We start from the raw sequence: 24,708 nt of genomic DNA, 5'->3' as shown, positions 1-24,708 counted from the left end.
TCTTTCCTCCTCGCAGCTCCCTGGGCTGGGTTTGCAGCCCCTCCTCGTGAGGGATCTCCGGGTCTTTTCTGCCTCCTCCATCCCTGCACACCTGGGGAATGAAAATTCCTGGTTTAGGGGGAAATAACAAGAAAAGAGCTCCATAAACTGGGTGTTCCTCCTTGCCCAAGTTCATCTCTGGAAGTCATTGAGCATCTTGTGTCTGTAATAACCTCCCAAACACCAAGATTCCCACCCAAAATCCTCCAGACTTTAAGACACAGATCAAAAACTCCCCAAATATCAAGATTCAGCCAAAATCCCCCCCAAAATTGTGCTGATTCGAAAGCAAAGCCAGTGAAAGACTCCAAGTCAGAAATACAATTTCATAGGAAAAGAGATAAATTCATGCAATAGTACAAAAGAAAACAACTGACATAATCAGAATACAACCTGACACCCCGCTAGTTAGGGTGGTGGTAGCAGTCGAGATGAAGTGGTCTTGTTGTAGTAGTGATGCTGTAGAAAGGTCTGGTAGCTCTTGCCCTCTGGAAACCAGTGGGTAAGGGCTGCCTTGGTGCTCGAAAGCTCAGATTTTATCTAGGTAGGAAAGGCTTGGCTCGTCCCCCTGGCTGGAACATCTCCCAATGGGATGATGGAATTTTATCAGTCATGCAGTGGCACTCAATGGCCCATTAACAGAAGATATCTTCCTGGAGGAAGGATGGGTTGTGGAAAAGATAAAGAACACTGCCCCACCTGGTTTTATCAGATGGCCCATTAGCAGAGGATATCTCCCACAGTGATAAGGATCACTGCTCCATCTGTTTTTATCCACCACTCTTTGTTCTTTTGTTTCTTCCCAGGACCTCCGACTAGTTACTTAATGTTTGCTGCTGATTTCTTCTCCCTTTTGAAGATGAAAATGGTAAAAGTATCTTTGACCTGCCTTGCTGGATATTGTGAAGAGGAAGAGTCATCTACTGCAAGTGGAAGTGTCACAGGTGGAGCAGAGTTCTGTGAGTGCTGTATCAAACCAGACCTCGTCAGACCTGCCAGAACAACTGGTCCATTCTGCCCTTCACTGCTCTGCCTGTTCCCCACTGTTTCATGCCAGAGTAATTTAACTGCTGTTAATTGGGTGTGTGTTTCAGTCGAGCCAGTGCAGCAGAACCAGCAGAAAGCAGCCCCAGAATGAATGGGGCTCTGCAGAGGAGCCCCAGACTATTCATCAGCCTGCCTGCAGAACTGGCTCCAACTCTGAACCCTTGTGACCACGCTCTGAAGAAGACACACTTCTGATATTTCTGGGGCATTTATGACTGAGGCACTGCACGTGCTTGTGCAGGGAAGAATCCCAAAGTTCTTTCTTACTTCAGGAAAAACCCTGCAGCAGTGCATACCCAGCATCTGCTATCAGCACATCCTGGCTGTGCAGGAGAAGCAGCAGCAGCATTGTACACGTGGGTTTGTTAAGCTGAACTCCCCTACACTTTGAACAGTGCTCATCACAAACATATTTAATGGCACACCGATGCCATACATTTCTCCTAAAAGCCTCCCTTGTAACTAAACTTTACTGGAAAGTTAATGCCGAGGATGAACGAGCAACTTCGGTCTCAGTGCGGAGGTGGAGGGGTTCTAAACACTGACTTTCCGAGAGCAGCATCTCTCCTGAAGCGCTCGGGGCCACCCGAGCCGCCGCCGGGAGCGCGGTGCAGAAGCCGGCCCGGACTCAGCCGCAGCGCCGGGCACCGCGCATCGCTGCTCTGCAGGGCGGCCCGCACGTCTTCCAGCAGCTGCCGCAGGCTGCCCTTCTCCTGCTGCAGCTCGGCCATGCGCTCCTCGGCCCGCTCCAGCGCCACCATCTCCTCGCAGCGCTCTCGGGAGCAGGGCCCCGGCGGCCGCCGCTCGGGCTCGGCGGGGGCTGCGCGGGCGGATGTGGCTCTCGATGTGCTCGCCCTCCCGGCCCAGCGGCAGCCGCGGCCCCGCGCGGGTGCTGAAGTGGCCGCAGAGCCGCGCGTGGAGCTGGCGGAAGGTGAGCTCGGCCCAGAGCCCGTCCCACAGCCCCGCGCACTCCTCGGGCTCCGCCGCCTCCTCCGGCGCCAGCGCCCGGCACAGCGTGCGGGATTCCTCGCCGGGGCTGGAAGATCTCGTGCAGGGACTGCTCCGGGCCGCTGGCCAGCACGACCATCTCGTTCTCCACGCCGCGCTCCAGCCCGTAGCGGTGGGCGAGGGCTCTGAGCAGCCACTGCGTGCGCCGGGCCGGCCGCCCGGAGGGGTCCGAGCCCTCAGGCGGCTCCATCGCGCCCGCCCGGCCCGCGGCGCTGCCCGAGCATCCTGAGCGCCGCTCGCCCGAGCGCTCGGCCCCGGCCCCGGCACGGAGCGCCCGGCTCGCCCCGCACGGAGCCGCGTCCGCCTTTGTCCGGCAGGAGCAGGGACTCGGGCAAAGCGGGCAGGTGCCGCCCTGCTCCCTTTGTCTGACAAGCCCGAGCCCCAAGTGTGGTTCTTATTTCTTAGCTAATTTCTCCCTGCTTTCTCTCTGACACAAGCAAGACAATAGCATGGCACAATCCAGTTTGACAAGTAAGGCTTGCGAACGAGTGAGTGCTTCCACTAAGTTAAAAACCCAATGTGCTTGAATGCCGACCTTCTGTTCTCTCAGGCTTCCTCATCTCTGTACATGAAGTGACCTCCTGATGTTGGTGTGTGGATGTTAAGAGGTCTGTGTTCGAGATGAGTAAGTGTTCAACTCGTTCAAACGAGCTGCCCAAAGCAGTGATTTTGGTCTCTCTTTGCCAGGGGAGCAGGACGAGCTTTGTTGAACGCAGGCAGCAGCACGAGCAGGGCTCCTCCAGCAGCAGGGACACGCCAGGAGCCAGAGGGGACCGTGGCACCAGAGGGGACCGTGGCACCAGCCGTGCCCGAGGCCTGAACAGGCTGCCAAAGTCAGGTGGTGCTGACAGGCTGCGTTAACAGCCCAGGCAAGGCGTGGTGAGGAGCCAAGGCTGGGGACCACCAGAGGAATCCTGTCAAGAGCAAATGGTTCTAATATTCTCTCAAGGATAAAAAAGGAGCAAACCAGTCCAGCAGATATGTGAGGAAAACGAATTCAAGTTCGTTTAAAACTCTGCTTAATACAGGGTTGGGTTTCTTTTGGGTGAACTGATGCTAATAAATATTTGCTCCCATATGATGGGGTTTCTCTGCAAATAGGCCTTGATATTAAATTTCTGACCACCTTTAATTTTGCAATTTCTTCGGTTGAGCACCTGAGTAGCTTTGCTGAGGAATGGAGAACTATTTGTAGGTCAGTATTTTCTCAGGAGGAGCCTTAAATTTCAGCACAGGTGGAAGGAAAGGCAAAGGTTTGAAAGCCTTCCCCTGCTGAAGTGACACACTTTGAGAGGAGTCTGTGAGGAGAAGTCCCCTCAGGCACTGCCAGGGCTGTTTGCCTCCTCTGCAGGCTCAGTATTCTGGGAGTTCCACAAGCCTCAGATGCCACTGTATTTTCCCCTGAATATTTTTTGTCGTGCAGTACACAGGGAGAATATTTTGTGCTAGATTCTCCTCTGGGCTGAGAGGAATGTTGAATTTGTCTTTACAAATGAGCTCTGGATCTGCCTGTAGATAAGGTTAAGCACTGAGAGATAAAAGAAACAATGGGATGGATTCCACTGATTGATGAATGGAAAAAGATGTTTGCCTTTACAAACAAACTGTAAGGCTGCTGATAAATCAAATTGGATATCAAAAGATGAAAGAAGCAAGGGGGGAGGGGAAACTATGAATTATATAAAAAATAAAAAGGAAAAGGGAGGGTTATACATTAGAGGGGAATTTCAGGTATCAGGCGTTCCGGGAAGTCTGTGCCTCTCAAGTACCTCAGCCAATGGGGAAAGAGAGAGGGAAATGTGGCCGGGAATATAGGATAAAAAGGAGGCTGCGTCCTCCAAAAATTTGAGAGATCCCAGGGGAATGTCCCATGGCCTCTCCCTTTATTCGAATAAAGCAAAAAGGACTCCTCTGTCTCCTTTTTGGACATAAACCTCTGGTGTTTGTGGATTAATTTTCCTGACAATTTTGGGGGCTCGTCCGGGATCTTTCCACCGTCCGGGGCAGCGAGTGGAGCTGAAGGCGCCTCACCCAGTTTGGGTGATCAGCTCCCCTTGGTGCCGGCCGGTACCGGGCGATCCATTGGGTTCCCGAGACTGTCCAGGAGACAGACGAGTGGCGGACCAGGGGGGTCCGTGAAGAGTCCGCAGGGAAGGACCACTGAAAACAAAGGAGCAAACCTGGGAGGGCACCCATGGAGGGTAGCACAGGTAAAACGGGGCACCCAGAGAGGGTTGGAAAGGTGAAGCCGCGAAGGGGCCCCGGCAAAAGGGATGACGATCCCATAATACCCCTGGAGAGTCCCTTGGGGTGAATGCTGAGGTCTTGGGAGAGATTGTATATTCACCCAGAAGTAACTATGGAAATGATGGTAAAATATTGTTATTTTGTGTGGCCAGAGTATAAGTTGGCAAGGGGACTTATATGGCCACCTCATGGAACAGATAAAATTCATTTGTGTTGAATTTTGTGAAGGTACTTAGAGGAGAATTGGAAAGGATGGATTGAAAGGGAATGTGGATTAATATGGGTTAGACAAGAAACAAGAGAAATGTATATGTTAAGAAAAAAGAGGAGGAAGAGGAAAGTGGTGAGGATTGGGATGTTTTTCAGCTCCTTCCCCCGTCTTGTCCTCCAGTGTTGCCAGCTGACCCAGGGCCAGCTGCAGGTCGTCTGTATCCTCAACTTTCAGAGCAAGGGGATCAGGGAAATGTTATTCCCACAGCCCCACCTGAGAAGGGTGATGGTGTAGGGGGAGGGGAGCAGCATGTTGTATCACCCCCCAGAACTAGAATTTGAACTCAGTTTAGGGCATCAGAAGCCCCCCAAGAGACAGGGGTACACCAGAAGCCACTCTGTCAAGTTCCTTTGGGGGGTCAAGGGGGAGGATTTGGGTTTGTAATTGTACCACTCACTACCCAGAATATAAGAGGGTTAAAAAAAAAATATTTATATGTTGCCATAGGGGTGGGGGAAAAGATAGAGAAATATTTGGGAAATGCGGATTATACATGGAAGGATTGGGATTTTCTTTTGGGAATTTTGTTTGGGTCATCAGAGAAACGAATGATTTTGCAGAAATCTCGGCAGCTGTGGGAGGATGAACATCCACAAGCAGCAGGGGGGGCTGGACCCAATGCAGCTACGGTGGATGATGCCATCCCCCAGGCAGACCCCCAGTGGGACCCAAATAACCAGGCCAGTCTGGCTCACCGTGATTGCCGTGCTTATTTGATCAGGGCAATCAAGTCAGCGGCTCCCAGAACTAACAACATAGCTAAGGCTCTGTCGTTAGAACAGGAGAAACAGGAAAGCCCTCATTGGTTGGAGAGGATTAGGGATGCCTTGAGGAAGCACGGGGGGATGGATCCTGAAGGGCCAGCCTTCAACACATTGCTTAAAGTGCAATTTGTTACTAAGGCCTGGCCTGATATAAGGAAAGGAGTACAGAAGGATGAAAAGTGGCAGAATAAGCCTCTAGAGGAATTGGATAGAAAAACACAGCAGATATATGTAAGAAGGGATGAGGAAAAGGCAGAAGCTAAAGCAAGGATGATGGCAGAGTTTGTGCAGCCCCGGAGGAATAAACCACAGGGTCCAAGGGGTCCCCAGGGACAGAGGGGACGGGGTCGGTCACAAGGAAGTGGCAGAGGGATTCCCTCCTCGGCAGGGGACAGCCGACCCAAACAGGGGCTGGGGAAGAACCAGTGTGCTGTCTGCAGGGCAGAAGGGCATTGGAAAAACGAGTGTCCGCAGAAACAACTGGACCCTCAGGAGGAGGAAGTCCAGAGAATAATGGAAATGGATTGTTAGGGGTGTCAGGGGCTCCTATTATACCAAGGACCCACCACTCAGGAGCACTTGATAACTTTTAAGGTGGGTCCGGATCGAGAGGAGTTGTGTTTTTTGGTAGACACGGGGGGGCCTCTCGGTCCACCTTAAATTTTATACCTAAGAGGGGGAAATTGTCAAAAAGATCCTTGGTTATTCAAGGAGTAAGCGGGAAGGATGAGCGAGTGCATTTTATTCAACCACTGTTAATAGATGTGGGGGACAGATTTGAACTGCATGAATTCTTGTTTGTTCCTAATTGTGATTGTAATTTACTGGGAAGAGATTTGATGGCTAGAATGGGAATGCAAATTAGCATTGTAAGAAGTGACACGGAGTCTGAAACTGTGATATCTTTGTGTAAAATGTCTGAAAAGGCTTATGCTAAAATAAATCCAGAAGTATGGGCAGCTCCAGGGAAATATGGGAAACTGGACATAGAGCCTCTCCAAATTACTTTGAAGCAACCAGGACAAGTGGTGTCTAAAAAGCAATGCCCTCTTTCAAGGGAGGGAAAGAAGGGGTTACAGCCTGTTATTGAGTCCCTGCTAAAAGCAGGTCTTTTAGAGCCGTGTATGTCTCCCTATAACACTCCTATCCTGCCGGTTAAGAAACCAGATGGAACCTACAGAATGGTGCAGGATTTAAGAATAATAAATGAGATTGTCAAACCAAGGCATCCCACAGTTCCAGATCCATACACAATCCTGAATCAAATCCCTTCTTCACATCAGTATTATTCTGTACTGGATTTGAAGGATGCTTTCTGGGGGTGTCCAATCACAGAAGATAGTAAACAGTATTTTGCTTTTGAGTGGGAACAGGAGGAAGGAGGGAAAATGATAAAACAACAATTGACATGGACAGTACTCCCTCAAGGATATACAGAGTCACCAGTTCTGTTTGGGCAAGCTTTGCAGAAAATATTAAGAGAGTTTACTCCACCCTCAGGAGTCAAGTTGTTGCAGTATGTAGATGATTTGCTCTTATCAGGGGAACAGGAAAAGGTGGTTGAAGAGGCTACTGTAAAGCTGCTTAATTTTCTTGCAAAAAAGGGACTTAGAGTATCCAAAAAAAAAAAAAAAAGCACAGTTGGTAGAAAAGAAGGTCAAATATTTGGGACACATTCTGTCTGAAGGGTTATGGTGTATTGATCCAGAAAGGATACAAGGGATTTTACAGGTACCATTACCCCAGACTAAAGAGGAGTTACGGCAGTTTTTAGGGTTGGTGGGGTACTGCAGAGCATGGATCGAGGATTTTTCTGTGGTGGCCAGACCTTTATATAACTTTTAACCCAAAACAGTCCTAATGTCGTGGTATGGACACCAGAAGGAAAGAAAAGCTTTAAGAAATTAAAAGACAAATTGGTTAAGGCCCCAGTCTTGGCTCTTCCAGATGCAGAAAAAGAATTTCAGCTATATGTGGATGTCAAACAGGGTCATGCTAAAGGAATTTTGGTGCAAGAGCATGGGGGAACACGGAGGCCTGTTGCCTGTTTTTCTAAGTTGTTAGACCCGGTGGCCAGAGGCGGCCCCATTGTCTGCAGAACTGTGCAGCCACAGCTCTGATGGTGGCTGAGGCCCGAAAGCTGACAAGGGGAGGGCATCTCATTGTTAAAGTCCCACATCAGATTAAAGCTTTGTTAACTGAGAGAGCCTCTAAGTGGATGAGGAGTGCTCGATTATTACAGTATGAATCTTGTTTAATAAAACAGGAGGATTTAGAATTTAAAGGTGGGGAAATTTTTAATCCAGCCTCTTATTTAAATGGCCCTGGAGAAAAGGGGGGCCAGGAAGAAATCCATGATTGTGTCCAGGTTATAGACCTCCAGACACGGGCTAGGGAAGATCTACGGGATATTCCCTGGCCTGAGGGAGAGAATGTGTTCATTGCTGGGTCCTCCAAGGTGGTAGAAGGGAAACGATTTACAGGATACTCTATCGTGAATGGGAAGCAATTAAAGGAAGGGGGGCGGTTACCACACACCTGGTCAGCTCAGACAGCAGAGCTGTACGCGCTTGTGAGAGCCTGTGAATTATACCAGGACAAGACAGTAAATATATTTACTGATTCTAAATATGCGTATGGGGTAATACATGCATTTGGAAAACGATGGGAAGAAAGAGGTTTATTAAGCTGCAGAGGAAAGACATTAGCTCACGAGAACTTAATCTCTCGCCTATTGGAGGCAGTGAATTTACCAAAAAAAAGTGGCGATAATCCACATTAAGGGGCATCAGGCAGGATGGTCGGAGGAGGCAATAGGAAACCGACTGGCTGATGAAGAAGCTCGCAAAGCTGCATTGTTGCCAGAAGTCTCTAAGATCCTGCCTTTGCTCCCAGTAACTGCACCGCTGCCAGAGAAACTCTCTTTTCCACCAGAGGAACTTGAGATAATTAAAAAGAGTGAGGCAGAGGAAAGAGAAAATAATTGGTTTACAAGGGATGGTAAGCAGTGGATACCAAAAGCTCTAGCCTTACAATTGTTAAATCAACTGCATGAAGGGAGTCATTGGGGCTCCCGAGGACTGGCAGAAGCCTTCCTCGAAATGAACGCTGCTGTTGGTCTCTTTAGCCTGGCAAAGCGAGCCACTGAAGGCTGTTTGACTTGTGCTAAAACCAACAACAAAGTTACAAAGAAACTGGCCAGGGGAGGGAGGCGTTGGGCAGTACGTCCCTTCCAGAGATGCCGGGTGGATTTTACTGAAATGCCTCGAGTGGCAAGATTTAAATATCTTCTGGTAATAGTATGTCAATTAACCGGGTGGCCAGAAGCATTTCCAACTGTGTCAGCAACTACAGGATCAGTTGTTAAAATATTTTTGGAACAAAAAAAATTCCAAGATAAGGGATGGTGGAAGCGATAGATTCAGATAGGGAAACTCATTTTACAGGAAAAATTCTTCAAGGAGTTATGACTGCTTTAGGAATACGGTAGAACCTCCATACCCCCTGGCACCCACAGAGTTCGGGCCAGGTTGAGAGGATGAATGGAGAAATAAAGAAACATCTCCTGAAGCTGGTAATAGAAACTAAGATGCCGTGGGTACGGCTCCTGCCCCTGGCTTTAGCAAGAATAAGAGCCAGACCCAGGGGAGATATTCAATTATCTCCCTTTGAATTGATCTTTGGAATTCCTTACCCTTGTAATTCTCAGCCGAGTGGGGGGATAAAGATAAGTGATGTGTATTTAAAACAATATGTGGCTCGGATAGTGTCTCTTGTGAAATCTCTTCGACAGGAAGCTCAGCTGGCACAAACCTTGCCTTTGGACTTTGCTGTTCACAACATCCAACCGGGAGACTGGGTCCTGGTTAAGGAGTGGGAAGAAGCACCACTGGTGGCCAAGTGGCGTGGACCTTTCCAGGTGTTGCTGAGCACAGACACAGCCGTCAAGACAGCTGAACACGGCTGGACCCATCACACTCGGGCCAAGGTCTCTGCAGCCCCAGAGATTTGGACATCTCAGCTGGAGGAGAAGGACGGGAAGCCGCGACTGACACTCGGCAGGAGGGGACTGGAGCAGCAGCCAGGGCGTCGACATCGGGGGAAGCCTCGTGTGCCCACCCACAGAGTGCCTGCTGAAATAGTCTGTGTGGGCATCCCTCCTCTCAGATCTCCAGGCACTGGGGGCCAACCCTTGCTGTCATTGTTTTCTTTATGTTAAGCTGTTTCTGTGCCTTCACTCGCCACAAGTGGTGTGAAAAACAACGTGAAAGTAAAAATTAAGTTAGGAAATTAGATTACACAATCAGAATGTTTCTCTTAATAATGTTACCTTTATATTATCAGTTAGGTTGGAGCCAAGAATGGGAAAATAATTGTTTTGACCTTAGGAGAAAAAGTAGCAAAAACCTTTATAGGAATGGGACATGTTTTCTTGGCTACCTGGTGGACTATAGGTTAAACAATTACTTTTTTTCCTCTTATGTGCTGTAGCAACTCTAATCTTTTTACCATGCACGATCCCTTGCTTAGTACAACTTATTCAACATGTGATCAAAGGGATGCAGGTAATAGCCACGCCTACTGATCCAGAAATGGTTACAAAAGGGTAGAAATTGATGTCACTCCAAATAATTACAAAACCAAAAAAAAAAAAAAAAAAAAGACTCAGGAACAAAAAATTAAGTAAATGATAGCTAAAGTTTGTAAAGACAATTATTAAAAATAAAAGAGGAGGGATTGAGAGGAATGTTGAATTTGTCTTTACAAATGAGTTGTGGATCAGCCTGTAGATAAGGCTAGCACTGAGAGGTAAAAGAAACAATGGGATGGATTCCACTGATTGATGAATGGAAAGAGATATTTGCCTTTACAAACAAACTGTAGGGCTGCTGATAAATGAAATTGGATATCGAAAGATGAAAGAAGCAACGGGGGGAAAACTATGAATTCTATAAGAATTAAAAATTAAAAGGGAGGGTTATACATTAGAGGGGAATTTCAGGTATCAGGCATTCCGGGAAGTCTGTGCCTCTCAAGTACCTCAGCCAATGGGGAAAGAGAGAGGGAAATGCGGCCGGGAAAACAGGATAAAAAGGAGGCTGCGTCCTCCGAAAATTTGAGAGATCCCAGGGGAATGTCCCATGGCCTCTCCCTTTATTCGAATAAAGCAAAAAGGACTCCTCTGTCTCCTTTTTGGACATAAACCTCTGGTGTTTGTGGATTAATTTTCCTGACACTATATAACCTGGACAGTGACAGCACAGGTTGGAGCAGGGAGAGGGATGATTCCCCCCCACTTTTTTTAGTAAAGCTTTCCCAACATTCTCCGTTTGCTGTTTCCCTTTGCAGCTTAACCAATTTCTGTTGCAGTCAGATATCCTCACTGTGGGCTCTGCCTTTAGTTGTGCAAATTCCATCTGTGCAAGCAGGCAGAGCTTGGGATGAGGGCAGAGGGAATCAGCCCAATTCCTCCCCCAGGTAAGAAGGCCCTTGTGCATTGTCTGCACTTTTCCAGAGCAATGTTAATTTGCATTTCTAAAGCTCCTCTGCTGGCTGCCTGGCAGGGATGCTTTTGTTCCAGAGCAGCCCTTAGGTGATTCACAAGTCCACCCTCACAATCTGCTTTATTTTTCTTTTTTTTTTTTTAACGATTTTGCATTAACTATTTATGTGTTAAAGCCTTACGATTAATACTCTTCTACGTTTGCAAAATGCAACTTAAAGGTGAGCATTGAAAAACCCATTCCGAAATTCTGCCATCATTAAGAGTCAGCCACAAATATAGAGAAAAATATTCCAGTGCAAGCAAGTCTTTTCTACATCTTCTCCAAAGAATAAAAATTCCTTGTCACACCCCTGGTCCAAACCTAACTGATAAAATAAAAGTAGGATTAATATGAAAAAATTTTCTAATTGTGTAATCTTGTCACTGAAACTGCGGGAAAAACAAAAACTCTTCAATAATGTCTTTAGTGTTAGAGTCAAGGCATTACTTGATTCTGGTCAGGATGAGCAACAGAAATAATTTCATCCACACATAGCCCGGGTGTGCAGAGAAAATCATTCGATTACACGTGAGTTTTACTAGATTATTCCTAAACGTTTTAGAGTCTGAACCCATTGAAATCCATTGGTTTAGTGTTCATTGCTTCCAGGTTGTGTAGGTCTTAGTATTTGGTTTCGTATTGCAGGCGGATTTCTCCTCTTCTGATGTTAATTAGATCCACATTCCTGGATTTCCTTCTCAGCCTTTTCCAGACCAGGTGTCTCCATCTATGCCGGGGCAGTGTCTGGGGTGGGTGTTCCTTGATGTTTGCTGATGTTTCCTTGATGTTTTGTTGAATGTCGTTCTCTTTGTGGGAATCTTTTGGGCTATTCCCAGTCTGTTGAGATGTTAAACTCATCTCTGTTGAGTGGTCTAACAGTCCTTAGAAAAAAACTTTTAAAATTTCTTTCCTGAGAGAAAGGCAAACCGAGCCTGACTAGACAAATGGAAGGTAAAAAAAAATTAAATTTGGTATACTTTCCAACAGTGGAATCGTAGGCAGCCCAGTGTGTGAGTGTTATTGAGAGGCAGAGTCCTGGGTGGATGCTGTGAACAGCAAAGTGCCAAGGCAGGCTCTGTGCCAGCCCAGCTTCCTGTGGCAGAGATTTCACAAGAGACAGGATTCTGGCCACAGACTGCTTGAAATATACATCCCTTATCTCCAGCCCGCACTAGGTGGAGAATTCCCAGGGTAAGGAATTGCAAAGATCAAATCCAAGGGAGATAATTCAGTATCTGCCATGGGTCTGGCTTTTATTCTTGCCAAAGCCAATGGCAAAAGCTGCTCCCATGGCATCTTGGTTTCTATCACCAGCTTCCAAAGGAGTTTCTTTATTTCCCGTTTGTTCTTTCTACCTGACCTGAGCTCTGGGAGTGCCAGGGCTTGTGGAGGTCCCATTGTATTCCTAAAGCAGCCATAACCCCCTGAAGGATCTTTGCTGTAAAAAGAGTTCTCAGTCTCAGTCTGTAGCTTCCGCAATCTGTCCTCTTGGAATTATTTGTTTAAGAAATACCTTCATAAGCGATCCAGAGATTGCTGAAGAAGTCAGAATTGCTTTTGCCACCCTGTTAGCTGCCATGCTGTCACCAGAAGATATTTGAGCCTTCCTGCTCAGGGCATTTCAGTGCCAGGCTCTTCCAAGCACACCCAGCTCTGCCGGTTGAGCTGACCATGCAGGTGGTAACCTGAGCTTGGTCTAATTCCTTTCCTTCATCAGAGCGTGTCTTGGAACTCTTTTCCCTTCTCCTGCCCTTGCAGAACCATCCATAAACACATTTTGTCCCTCAGGCCCGGGAAAGTCTCATCAATATCTCTTACCCTGGGTCTCGAGCACTGTCATTTGAATGCAGTGCTCAGTTTGTTCCCAGCCCCCTGTGCCGGCTGTTCAATCAGGAGCCTGGGTTAGACCCTTGCCCTGTCCTCAATTCTAAATCCTCCTGTGCCACTGAACAAGTTTCATTCTGCCCCAGTTTGATCCCTGTCCCTGCGCTGGGATGCTGTGGGTTTGGGGGGAAGAGGGAGCCGGCAGTGGGTGCTGGGCCTGGGGGCAGCAGGAGAAGGGAAGGAGAAGCAGGGTTGAAGAACAAAATGGTCAAATGATGCCCGTGGGAGAAGGTGGGATTGTACAGGAGAAGGAGGAATAGTAGAAAGAAGAGGAGTGTGAGGAAGAGCAGGGACACAGGAGGAGAAGGGGCAGAATCAGTAAACACCATAAGGTTCCACCCCTCCCTGTGTTTACAGCCTCTCCCCCAGCCCCAGGAGCGTTTCCCCCCACGTGCAGCAGGTGACACGGGAGGGGGATCCACAATTTTCACAGGGTTGAATTTTGGTGTTTCTGAGCTTTATTGGGCTAAATTGGTTGGTGCTTTGGTGTTTTGTGAGGGCTGAATCTTTATATTTAGGAGTGAGTTTTGGCTGAATCTTGCTTTTTGTGGAGTTTTTGATCTGTGTCTTGATGTTTGGAGGACTTTTGGTTTGAATAATGGTGTTTTGGAGGTTCTTACAGACACAGGATGCCCAATGACCTCCTGAGATGAACTTGGGAAGGAGGAACCTCCAGCCCAAGGCACTCTCCTCTTGTTTTTCCCCCAAACCTGGATTTTTTATTCCTAAGGCGTTCATGAATGGAGGAGGAGGAAAAGCCCCGGAGATCCCTCTCGAGGAGGGGCTGCAAACCCAGCCCAGGGAGCTGCGAGGAGGAAAGACCCTCCCTGAGCCGGGAAGGCGGCCGGAGATCCAGGCAGAGCTCAGAGCTGGTGGAGAAGCCTCCTGGAGGGGAGAAGCCCCACAGGTGCTTGGAATGTGGGAAGGGTTTCAGACGGAGGTCTGAACTGATCCGACACCAGAGAATCCACACTGGGGAGAAGCCCTATGAGTGTGGGAAATGTGGGAAGGGCTTCAGCAACATTTGCGGCCTGCTCCAGCACCAAGTGATCCACACTGGGGAAAAGCCCTACACCTGCTTGGAATGTGGGAAGAGCTTTGGGCAGAGCGACACCCTGAGAAGCCACCAGCGCATCCACACTGGGGAGAGGCCCTACGAGTGTCCCAAGTGTGGAAAGAGGTTTCAGACCAGCTCAAATCTCCTCAAACATGAGAGGATTCACACAGAGGAGAGGCCCTTCCGCTGCCCCGACTGCGGGAAGGGATTCAAGCACAACTCCACCCTCACTGTCCACCGGCGCATCCACACTGGGGAGAGGCCCTACGAGTGTCCTGAGTGTGGGAAGAGCTTCTCACAGAGCTCTCACTTGACCCGACACCAACGGAGTCACCACTAAGGGAAGCCCTGTGAGTGCCCCGAGTGTGGGAAGAGCTTCGTGCTCTGCTGCAGCTCCATCCCCCATGGGAGGATCGGTTTTGGATGATCCCCAGTGACCCCCGTTGGGCAGAGCCCTGGTGATCCGTGGTCCTGGTGATCCCTGTTGGGTGGGGGAAGGGGTTGGAGAGATTTTTCTGCTCTGGGAGTGGACAGGGAATGGAATGGCTGGGGACTGAGAGGAAATGGGACATACTCTGGTGACACGGGTAAGGACTGTAAGGACAGCAGGAGAGACTGGGATGAACTGGGAGAGCCACTGGAGTGACTTGGCGTGAGGGGGCAGCAGGCCCCAGGGATGGGCACAAGAAGGGCTGACGTGTCTCGGGTGATTCCCAGGGAGGTTTTGAGGGGCTCCAGGGTCGTTCCCAGGGCAGGGCCCGAGGGGACACGCTCTGCCCCACGCTCACCTCTGCGCTCCACGAGGAACGGGCTGGACAACTCGTAGTTGTGCCGGCAGTGCCTGTCCAGCGCAGCCCGTCTGTACTCCATCCATTGCGGGTCGCTGTTCCAGTGCCTGGCAGCCTTGTCCCCAAAGGAGGTGTCCCCACGTGCAGCCCCACATCGCTGCCCAAGTGCAGGAACTGCTCCCGGTTGGAGATGTTCCTCTCCACGAACCTCAGCCGGTCGGTGCCGTGAATGAAGTGACACTCGGACTAAACCATCTCCTGGAACAGCGCTGTGTGTGCAGGACACAGGTCCGGGGGTGTCCCCCCAGCAGCCCACAGTAGCCAAGAGCTCCGGGGCAACCCCGACTCCGCACCCTCAGTGCCCCACGGCCGGCATGGGACCCTTCTTCCCGATGTCCCAGTTCCTCTTTTCCATGCTTCTCTGTATTTTCCTCCCCCTTTCCCAACACTCCCCAGTCACCAGCCCTCCCCAACATCTGTTTGGGGGTCCCACCTCCCCATTTCCCTTTCTCTCCCCACCGTTCCCACTGTTCCCTTCCCGCCCCTCCCGCTCACCCGAGAGCTCCGTGCCCCCAGCCCGGGGGGCTCCCAGTGGCACCAGTAGGGCCCCAGCTGCCCCACACGCCCCATGGCCAGAGCCGGGCAGGGTCTGACACCTCCCCCCTGTTGGAACCCTGGAAACTGAGGGGTTTGGGCTTTCTGTGCTGACAGGCATTGAACCGCAGGAAAACACTGCTTTTGACCTGAGGCCGTGAAGAAGGTTTCCAAAATTGAGTGATAGAACTGGGATCACTGGTGTGTAGTTTGAATAGAAGTGTGTAATGTGCCATGGTGGAAAATTTAGGGCTTGGGGTTTTAGAATATATTAATATATATGTATATAAAGCAAGATAGAGATTTTAGGGTGGCGGATTCTTTCTTCTTCACCTTCTTCACGGGTCTAGGTGGTACTTTTGTAATTAGATAGAAAATTCCCCATTTCAGGTCACAGGTGATTGGTTGTTGTGTTAATAGTAAAAAGTATTTAGGTGTCTGTTCTTAATTGGACAGATTGGCCCTTAAAAGGCCTTGTAGAGAGAGAGAGAGATACGTGTCCATTTTTAGCCTGTTAGCTAGAAGTGCTGTAGAACTCACTGTAATATAGATAAGAATTAATAAATATCTGAGTCCAAACACGAAATTCCGTCTCTCGAGCATTTAATCCTTACTCTGGAACAACAAAAAAGAAGATAAAACGCGATACCCCCCTCCCCAAATTCTCCTGGCGGGGGGCGCTGGGGGCGGGGCGCGGGTGGAGTCCAGGTGAGGAGCTCTGGGCGCTCTGGGACTGCCTGAGGAGTCATCAGCGCCGCGCGCTCTGATTGGCTCAATTATTTTGGTGCCTTCTCTGATTGGCTGAGGAGAGGCCCGGGAGTTGAGAGGAGGACCGGGAGAGATCCTGCCCCAGGCTAGCGGTGGAAGAACATCCAATTAACAAGGCATGCAGATCATTTCCCAGCGGTGCCCACACTCCTGTAGGAACTAAATGCACCGAGGATCTCACGAGGGTCACCAACTCTCTGGCGGCCAAATCCAGCCCTGCGCTCCCTGCGGGTGCGGGCACTCTGGGAAGGGCTCAGCTGCGGGTCAGATGGCCGGAGAGTGGCTTGGTGGTCACCTCGTGTGTGAGGCAGTGATGGGCTGGGGAGATGCGTGGACACTGCACATAATCACTTCCAAGCAAAAATCATTCCAGGAAGGAGTAACAGCTTCTGACAGAGACCAAGTGTTGCCACCAGGTGCTCCTGCCAACAGCCGCCTGCAGAAAGGAGCACACACACCAATGCACGTGGGCTTTGGCTGTCCTCTGGCAGAGAAGTCCCCAGGGGACACAGGTCTCTGTGGCAGGAGCAGGCACCAGCATTGGCAGGCCTTGGGGGCGGCAGGTCTCCTTTGGCAGGGACTCTGCCACACCTGCTGATTTCACTGCTCCCAGGGCTCAGAGCAGCATTCGTGCCCTGGGCCATACGTCCCGTGTCTGTGTCACACTCCTGTGTGTGTGACGGCCACCCAGCACCGGGTCTTGTCCCAGAGCGGCCCTGGCAGCTGCTGTGGAAGGCCCCGATGCCCTTCCTGCTGCAGCTGCATCGGCAACCGTGGGGGCTCCTTCTGCTGCCCTGAGCAGGCAGAGCAGAGGAGCATCTGCTTGTTGTTTGAGCCATTCCTAAAATTCCTGTTGGGCTCTCCTCGAACCTTGGGGGAACGTCTTCCTTGCAAGCTGGGCCACTTTGGGGGGGGGGGGGTGGGGGGGGTGGGGGTGTCCTCAGGGCACGTGGAGGTGTGTCCTAGGGCTCTTTGTGACACAGTGCACCGTGGTCACCGTGCAATAGGAAAGGGACAGAGCGTACAAGGGTGACCCTTTGTGACACATCGTGACATAGGTGCTGGCGGTGACACGGCCACACCACAGTGCTCGGTGCACTCGTCGGGACAGGACGGAGAGAGCGGTGCTGTGAGGAGCCCCCACACAGCCAGCTTGTTCCCTACTGACCCGGAGCTTTTCCAAAGCTTTTCCTCTGCAGGTGACCTCGAGGACAGACTGCAGGACACGGTGTCCTGTAGCCTTCCCAAAGCTTCTCTCTTGCAGGTGCCTACAAGGCACAACTGCAGCACTTGCTCATCTGGAGCTTTTCCAAGACATCTCTCCTGCAAGCAGTCGCAACTCCATACACTGACATGGAGCAGACACCACCCAGAGTGCCCAAGCTGGCCTGGGTGAAGGAGGAGGAGGAGGCTGCAGCTCCCTCAGCACAGCAGCCTGAAGAGCTGGAGCAGATCCAGCTGCTGCAAGAGGGTGAGTAGCAGAGCTGGGCCACAGAGCTGGTGCCTGCAGCCAGCTTAGCCCCATCCCATCCCATCCCATCCCATCCCATCCCATCCCATCCCATCCCATCCCATCCCATCCCATCCAACATGCCCATGGATAGGACAGAAGAGGGGCTGGGGCTGAACCCCCAGGCAGCCACACCCCATCCCTGGAGCATCCCAGGGCTGTCCCTGCCTGGTAATGCAGGGCTGGCCTGTGTTCTCCAGCCTCTCCCACAGCCCCTCAGCCCTGGCTGCGCTCGCTCTTTGCCAGGTGCCGCCATGGACCTGACACAAGAGCAGGACCCTGCCCGTGGCCGCTTCCGCAGAACAGCGCAGGTACTGCAGCCATCCCCACCTGGGCTGGGCCTGCTGTCACTGCTCAGCCCAGCACCGTGCTTGGAGCACTCCATGGATTCTCCCTCTCTTCCTGCCCTTCTCCTGCAGATGATCTATGAATTCATCATGTGCATTTGGCGGGAAGAGACCACCGGTGTGGGCACTGGGCTCTTGGCAAACTTTCCCCTCTTCACTGCTGAGACCGGGGCTGCCATGCTGGATTTGCTTGTGGAGAAGGGTGTCTCCAATCCAAAGCAAGTAAGCAGCCTGTGGCCAGGAATTGTGTGGCGCCTCAAGCCAGCTCTGCTGGGTTCCTTCAGTCTTTGAGGCCCAGCCCAATAGGGTAGGAAGGGCAGCACTTCTCAGGGGAAGCTGGGGAACCTGCTGCTCGGGCAGGTGTCCAAGTCTCCCCGGGCCTTCTGCAGGTGCCAGCCATGGTGAGGTACATCCACAAGTGGCTCACGGCCAATGAGTCTGCTGGGCACAGGCTGGACAAGGCCCTTCTGGAGCTGACCAGGGAATACCCCTGCGATGTGCTGATGACTCTCTTGCGCTGGGCCCCATCGGGTGACAGGTACGGCAGCCCCACCTGCCTTGAGGGTTTAGGGTTCCCCGGCCCCTTACCCTGTAGAGCCTGTCCCTGGTGACTGCCAGACAGGGGGACAGTTCCAGGAGCCTCTGGCTCCTCCGTTTGCCAGTGCTGCCATGTCAGCCCCTGAGCGTGCTGCCACGCTCCCTCCCTGCCCCTCAAGATGCCTGCACCCCCGTGGGCTGGCTGGGTGCTGCCAGCGAGGGCCGGTGGGCAGAGGCAGGGCTGACGGCCAGCGCGGGCCCCTGCAGCAGCCCAGGCCACAGTGCTGTGGCCCAGACCCCCCTGACACAGAGCTCTGACCCCACAGAGCTGCTACGGCCATGTGGGGAGTGATCATGTCCTCCACTGGGACTGCGGAGCCGGCGCTGCAGATACTCCTCAATGTGCTGAACGCCTGGCCAGTGGACAGTGTGTACACCTCCGATGGGGACAGCACAGGAGTCTTTGCCCTGGCTGTGAGTTCCTGCAACTGACCTTGGCTTGCCCCTAGGCCACCTCTCCAGCAGCTAGCTCTCTGTCCTCCCCCCAGCTGCATCTCTCTGCCTCAGGCACTGCACTGAAACCTGCCTTAGGGGCAAGGTTCAGGGGCACCAGGCTGGGTGCCCCCGAGGTGTCTCCCCCGGCCTCTCCCTGGCATGCTCGGGCCCTGCCACACGGATGTCTTGGCACTGAGTGTTGTCTCTGGGTGGTTCATTCTTTCCAGGCAACCGTGACACTGTGGAGGGTCTTCAACCTGACCTGGTGCCCACCTATAGTGTTGGAGTATTTTCCCCGTCTCTTTCTGTGTCTGCTCTTCCAAGTTTACATCAGTGCACTGGATACGCCAGAGGAGGTTGATACCTTCTGGAAGGGGTGCCAGGAGCAACTGGGCCTTGCCACCAACCCCCAAAGGTGCTCCATCCCAGTCCTCCCAGTGTCCCCATCCCTTTCAAGGCAGGAGCCAGGGCTGCCAGCATCACCTGGGCTTTGCTCTGCACACAGGTTTGCGGTGCAGACCCTGAAGGTCCTGCTCTGCCGAGTGCACTGTGAGCGTGTTGTGGTAGCCATGGAAGGCAAGGCTGGCTGGGACACGCTGCTCTGTACTGACACCCACCACTATGCAGTGGGACTCCTGGCCAGGTGAGACCCCCTTCTCCCTGCTGCCCCCGGCACTTGTGCCCACGGTGCCCCACACAGTTCCCATGGGCATGGGTGAGAGGGCTTTGTCACAAAGAGACGGACGAGCAGACTGGAAAAGGCTGGCACAGGAGGGTGCCCGGGAACAGCCGCCTCCCAAAGCGCCCACGGGGGGCTTGGGAAAAGACCAGAGCTCCGTGGGTCACTCCTGGGAGAGCTTTGCCCTCTCGGCTCAGGGGCAATGATGCCTTTTCCCCCCCACCAGGGAGATGCGCTGTGTCTCCATGATCTGGTGTTGCAGCTTCATCTCCTGCCTCTTGGAGCTCCTCAGCCAAGACATTTCAGACTGGCAGCTGCCCGCCATGGCGTTCCTTGTGGAGGTGAGCCCCATGGGCAGCACAGCTGAGCTGCCTCCCACCTCTCTGCCCTCTCACAGCCGCAGCTGCCTGGGACGGTGCCCGTGCCCTGTGCTGCTGCCTTGGCTCAGCCCTGTGCAGTTCTGAGCTCCTGCCAGCTGGGCACCCCGGTCACTGCTTTGTGCCTTTCAGGTCCTCGACCTCCTGGACATCAAAGAATGGGGTGACAGCGTCCTGGAGATCATGGCAAGGCGCCTGCAGAGCACGTCCAGGGAGATGCGTCGCCTGGTGCTCAGAGGCCTCGTGCAGCTCAGCAAGGACCCCTCGATGGTGAGAAGACAGCAGCGGCTGAAGCTGTGCTGGCAGCGTGGGGCTGGGGAAAGCAGCCCCTTGGGCTTGGCTGGGCTTTGGGAGCTGTGGCAGCTGCTCCCAGCTCTCCTGCGTTGCTGTTCAGCTGCCCGAGTGCTTCAGGACAGGCCTTCGGCCCCTGGGCTCCACGGCAGCAGCAGCAGTGTGGGCTTGCCCTGCCTTGTCTTCCATGCAGAGCATTAGAATGTACAGCCTGACAGAAAGCCTTGTGGACCTGTTGCGGGATGCAGATGAAGACATCGTTGAGATGACCGTCACGGTGCTCAGCTTTCTGCTCTCGCACAGACACCTCGCAATACCCAGCCCCATCGCCCTGCGGCTGGCTGGCGCGCTCTGGCCACTGCTGGACAACGTAAGGCTCTGTGCCCCCAGCCACGGCCACTGGGTGCTGCCCCCAAGTGTGGGGCCCCATGGATTTTTGGGCCTGTGCACAGAGGGGTCTGGAGCAGCTGATGAGGAGGGCGTTTGCTTCCTTTCCAACAGGACAACCGCCATGTGCAGCTGCTCTCCATTCGCCTCTTCCAAGAGGTGATGAGGTTGGTAGCGGCCAAGGGTAAAAAGCCCCTCAAGATGCTTGTGAGCAAGAGCCTGCTGCCACTCTTCTTCAACTGCCACGATGAGAACATGCATGTGGCAGAGGTGAGGACTCCTGGGCGCTGCTGTCCTCCTGGCAGGGGGCTCAGCTGTCTCCCTGCACCCGGGCACCTCATGGGCTCCAGCCTCCTCCTGGCCTTGGCACAGGGAGGCAGCTCCTGTGCCCTGGGCTGCGGTGCCATCTCTGGGTCTCTGCTGCTCTGCAGGCCTCTTGTGAAACGCTGCTTTCAGCACTAAGCTTCCTGAAGAGGAGAGATCTTGAGCAGCTGCTGATGGCGGATCAGATGTGGAGGTTTGGCGAGTGCTTGGTAAGAACGCTGCTCCCTTCCCTGGGCTGCCCACGCGGGCTCTTCTCCAGGCTCCTCTGGCCCCAGGGCCGGAGCTGATGGAGCCCCGAGCTCCATCAAGCCCGCGCCTTGCCGGGCCCTCTGCCCCGCTCAGGGCTGTGCGGGCAGGGCAGGCCGGGGCCAAGGGACAGAGCCCGCGCCAACCCTTCCCTCCGTGCCCTGCCGCTCTCTCCAGCTGGCACAGGACAGGAGCCGAGCGGCCGAGCTGCTGCGCCAGGCGCTGCCGTACCTGCGGAGCCCACAGGAGCCCCTGCGAGAGGCGGCCGTCAGGTTTCTTGGTGAGCCACAAGCCCGGCTCCCTCCCCGCCCCGCCGCAGCTCGGCCCCAGCCCCGCCTGCTGCCCCGGCAGCGCCATCCGGGCCGGGGCTCTGGAGCCCCGCCTGCCCTCGGCGCCGCTGCCGCCCTCTCGCAGCCGTGTCCTTGGGCGTCAGGATGCGGCGAGGGCCGGGCCCGAGCCCTGCAGGGGAAGGCGCTGCTGTGGCCGCAGGGCTGGCAGCGCCGCTGCGGGGCAGCTGTGCGGCTGGGGCCGTGACAGGCTCTGTGTTGGCAGGGATGGCCGGGCGGTTCCTGAGAGAGCAGCAGCGAGAGTTGCAGCTCATGTGCAGGGGTGAGTGAGGCCAGCGGGCTGTCAGCGGGGGCTGGCGCTGGCAGCTGCGTTCCCTGCCCCGGCTGGGAGGGCTCTGCTCCCTGCGCGCACGAGGGACGGCGTGGGCAGAGCACAGAGACCTTCCAGGGGCCTGCGGGAGGGACATTCGTGGCCAGCGCCTTCCAGCTGATCCTCGCTGTCTCCTGCTTCCTCCAGGCCATGGCAAGAGCTGCCGTGTGGGAGGGATGGGGCAGGAGGGTCTCCTCAGGTCCCTGCAGATGCAGGCTCTGACTGTGGCTCTGTTCTTCTCTCTTCCAGCCCTTCAGGACATGACAGATGACACCAGCCCTGCCATCTCATGCCTGGCTCTTCAGACTCTGTACATCAACAGAGCTGTACAGAGCATTCCCTCCTCGCGACTCCAGCAGATGCGAGATGGATTCCGCCGGCTCTGGAAGTCACGGCCTTCCCTGTGTCGCAGGGGCTGGTTGTCCTGTGTGAGCACCATGGAGAACTGATCCGGGAGGCTGCGTCTGCTGGGGCCACCTGAGCCTGCAGGGAACACCTCTGCTCTGCAAGCACTTTCTTTCACCCCACCGTAGGATTAGTAAATTGCTGTTGTCATACACAGAGGTGCAGGAGCTTTCTTTTGGTGCCCAGAGTCTTCAGGCCAATGGGGAAGAGGGCAAAAAGGGTGCTTGTGCTCGCCAAGTTGGCCAAGCGTGCGGAGTGGAAGGGAAAGTGGCCAAAAGGCCCTTGGCCTTTGGTGGTTCTGTGGAAGCCTTAAGTCTTCTGACAGAGCGGGCGGGCAGAGGCCGGAGCTGCGGCGGGGATCCCTGAGAGACCGGTCCCTGGAGATGGCCAGCACCCCTCTGCCAGCCTGGAAGCGCCATCTGTGTCCTGCCCGTGTGTTGCTGGCTGGATTGCTGAGGGCTCTGAGGTGCCTCTTGATGCGGCTCCTCTGGAGCTCCTTCAGCAGCCAGGCAGGCCTGGGGGAGGCGTGGAGGGCACGGGACAGTGGGAGGCCATGAAGGGCTGCGGTGCTGCCAAGGCCTGCCCGGAGAAGGCAGTGGGAAGGCGTGAGGGGGATGCGTGTGGCGCTGGGTGGCGGGAGGCTGTGATGGGCCAGGAGGACTTGTGTGGATGGGTTGGTGGGAAGCCCTGAGGAACTGGGTGGCAGAGGCCATAAGCAGCCCCCAGACAGCCACCTTCTTCCTGCCAGCCGGCTGCTCTGGCGCTTCCCCGACGCGTCTCCGGTGCCTGTGGCAGAAGCCCTCGAGGCCTGGCCTCAGCAGGACGGTGGGGACAGCCCCGAGGTGCCCAAGCTGCTTGGCCAGGGACCAGGAGGGACAAGGATTCCCTGCTGGAGCACGGCCACTGGCTGCTGCAGGCGAGGAGCAGTGGGAAGTGGCAGCGCTGGCGATCAGCCCGGGTCCCCAGAGCTGTCCAGGCCACTGTGCTGTGTGGCCAAGACTCCCCTGACACTGAGCTCGGGACCCACAGAGCTGCTGCCACCATGGCAAGAACGATGTCTCCTGGAGCTGGCCTGCGGAGCTCCTGCTGTCAACGTGGCTCTGGACACCAGAGAAAAATCACCAGAGTGTGCACAGGAACAGCAGCACCCAGAAGGCTTGTACCTCCTCAGGAAGACATGCACACCAGACAGGATGCCAAAAGAGGGGATGCTGTGTGCACAATTTTTCGTGGCTTGGCAAAGGGTGTAAGGGAAAGTGGTCACCATGGTTTTCTCTTGACTTGCCAGAATCACAGCAACGCTTGGCAGCTTCAGCTGCAGCCTGTCCCCCTGACTGACCTCAGCGGCTCTGCTCGAGGGCACACTCGCCTTCCAGAGTCGGCTGTCCCAAGGCAGCAGCGTTGGTGCCATCGTTAGAGACTCTGATGGGACACGAGCCCTTAGCTGCAGCTGCTGACACTCTCCTCCATTGTTATAGTTTTGACTTGCCAATTTAAATATACTCATTTTTCTGTTGTGAGACAGAACTAGGAGCAAAAGAGCAAGGCAGGACTAAAACTTAAAAAGGGTATAAAAAACTTTATTATCTACACAAAAAAAAAGAGAAAGAAAAGCAAATTCAGAAGATCTTCAGACCACTCCTTCCTTCCCTCTCCCAACCTTCATAACAACAAAACAAACATACAAAAAACTACTTCAGTCAGTTCCCAACTTAAATAGTCCTTTTCAGTTCACTTTGGAGAGAAAAGTTTCCTCTTGTCAGGCCATAGGGACTTCACCACAAGAAGGGAAAAAAACAGTCCTCTCGTGGCTTCACTTTCACGATTTGCATCTGCCCGGGAAAAAACTTGCAAAGTCGTTTCCCAAAGCTGTGCTTATGGGCCATACTCATGGGGCATTTAGTTTTAAGAATTAACTGTTCCAAACCAAACATTTTCTTCATCTCTCTTTCTCTCTGTTCATGCTCCATCTCCAGAAAAAGAGATCCCCTTTTCTCCTCGGGGTGAAGGATTCTCAACACAGATGCCTTTGATTAACAATCTATCAAATGGAACATCTCCAACCTCCCCGTGTCTTTCTCCATGGTTTATAGGAATATTCAGTACATCAGTTCATCCCTACAATCTTACAAAAGGATTTTTCAGCCATCTTCACAGCATCTCCTCATTCTCCTTCCATCTAAAGAAACTTAGCTCTTGCTGCACTGATTTTGGAGCATCTCCTTTTTCCCCTCTCATATTCAAAGGAAAGCCGGAGGTCTGCAAAATCTTACCTGAGCACTAAAGAGTTAAAGTTTCACACAGAAGTCACGGCGCTGGGTGTGGGGGCGGCTGAGATGTTAATCAGCTTTTCTGGAGCTTGCTGCAGCCCCGCACTGCCCATGGCCACCCCTGCTTCCAGACAGGGCCCGGCTGCCTCCCCCAGGCCGTGCGGGGGCTG

Source organism: Sturnus vulgaris, unplaced genomic scaffold, assembly GCF_052056855.1.
Source record: "Sturnus vulgaris isolate bStuVul1 unplaced genomic scaffold, bStuVul1.hap1 Scaffold_198, whole genome shotgun sequence".
NCBI classification, from domain to species: domain Eukaryota; kingdom Metazoa; phylum Chordata; class Aves; order Passeriformes; family Sturnidae; genus Sturnus; species Sturnus vulgaris.
This window is presented reverse-complemented; position numbering follows the sequence as displayed.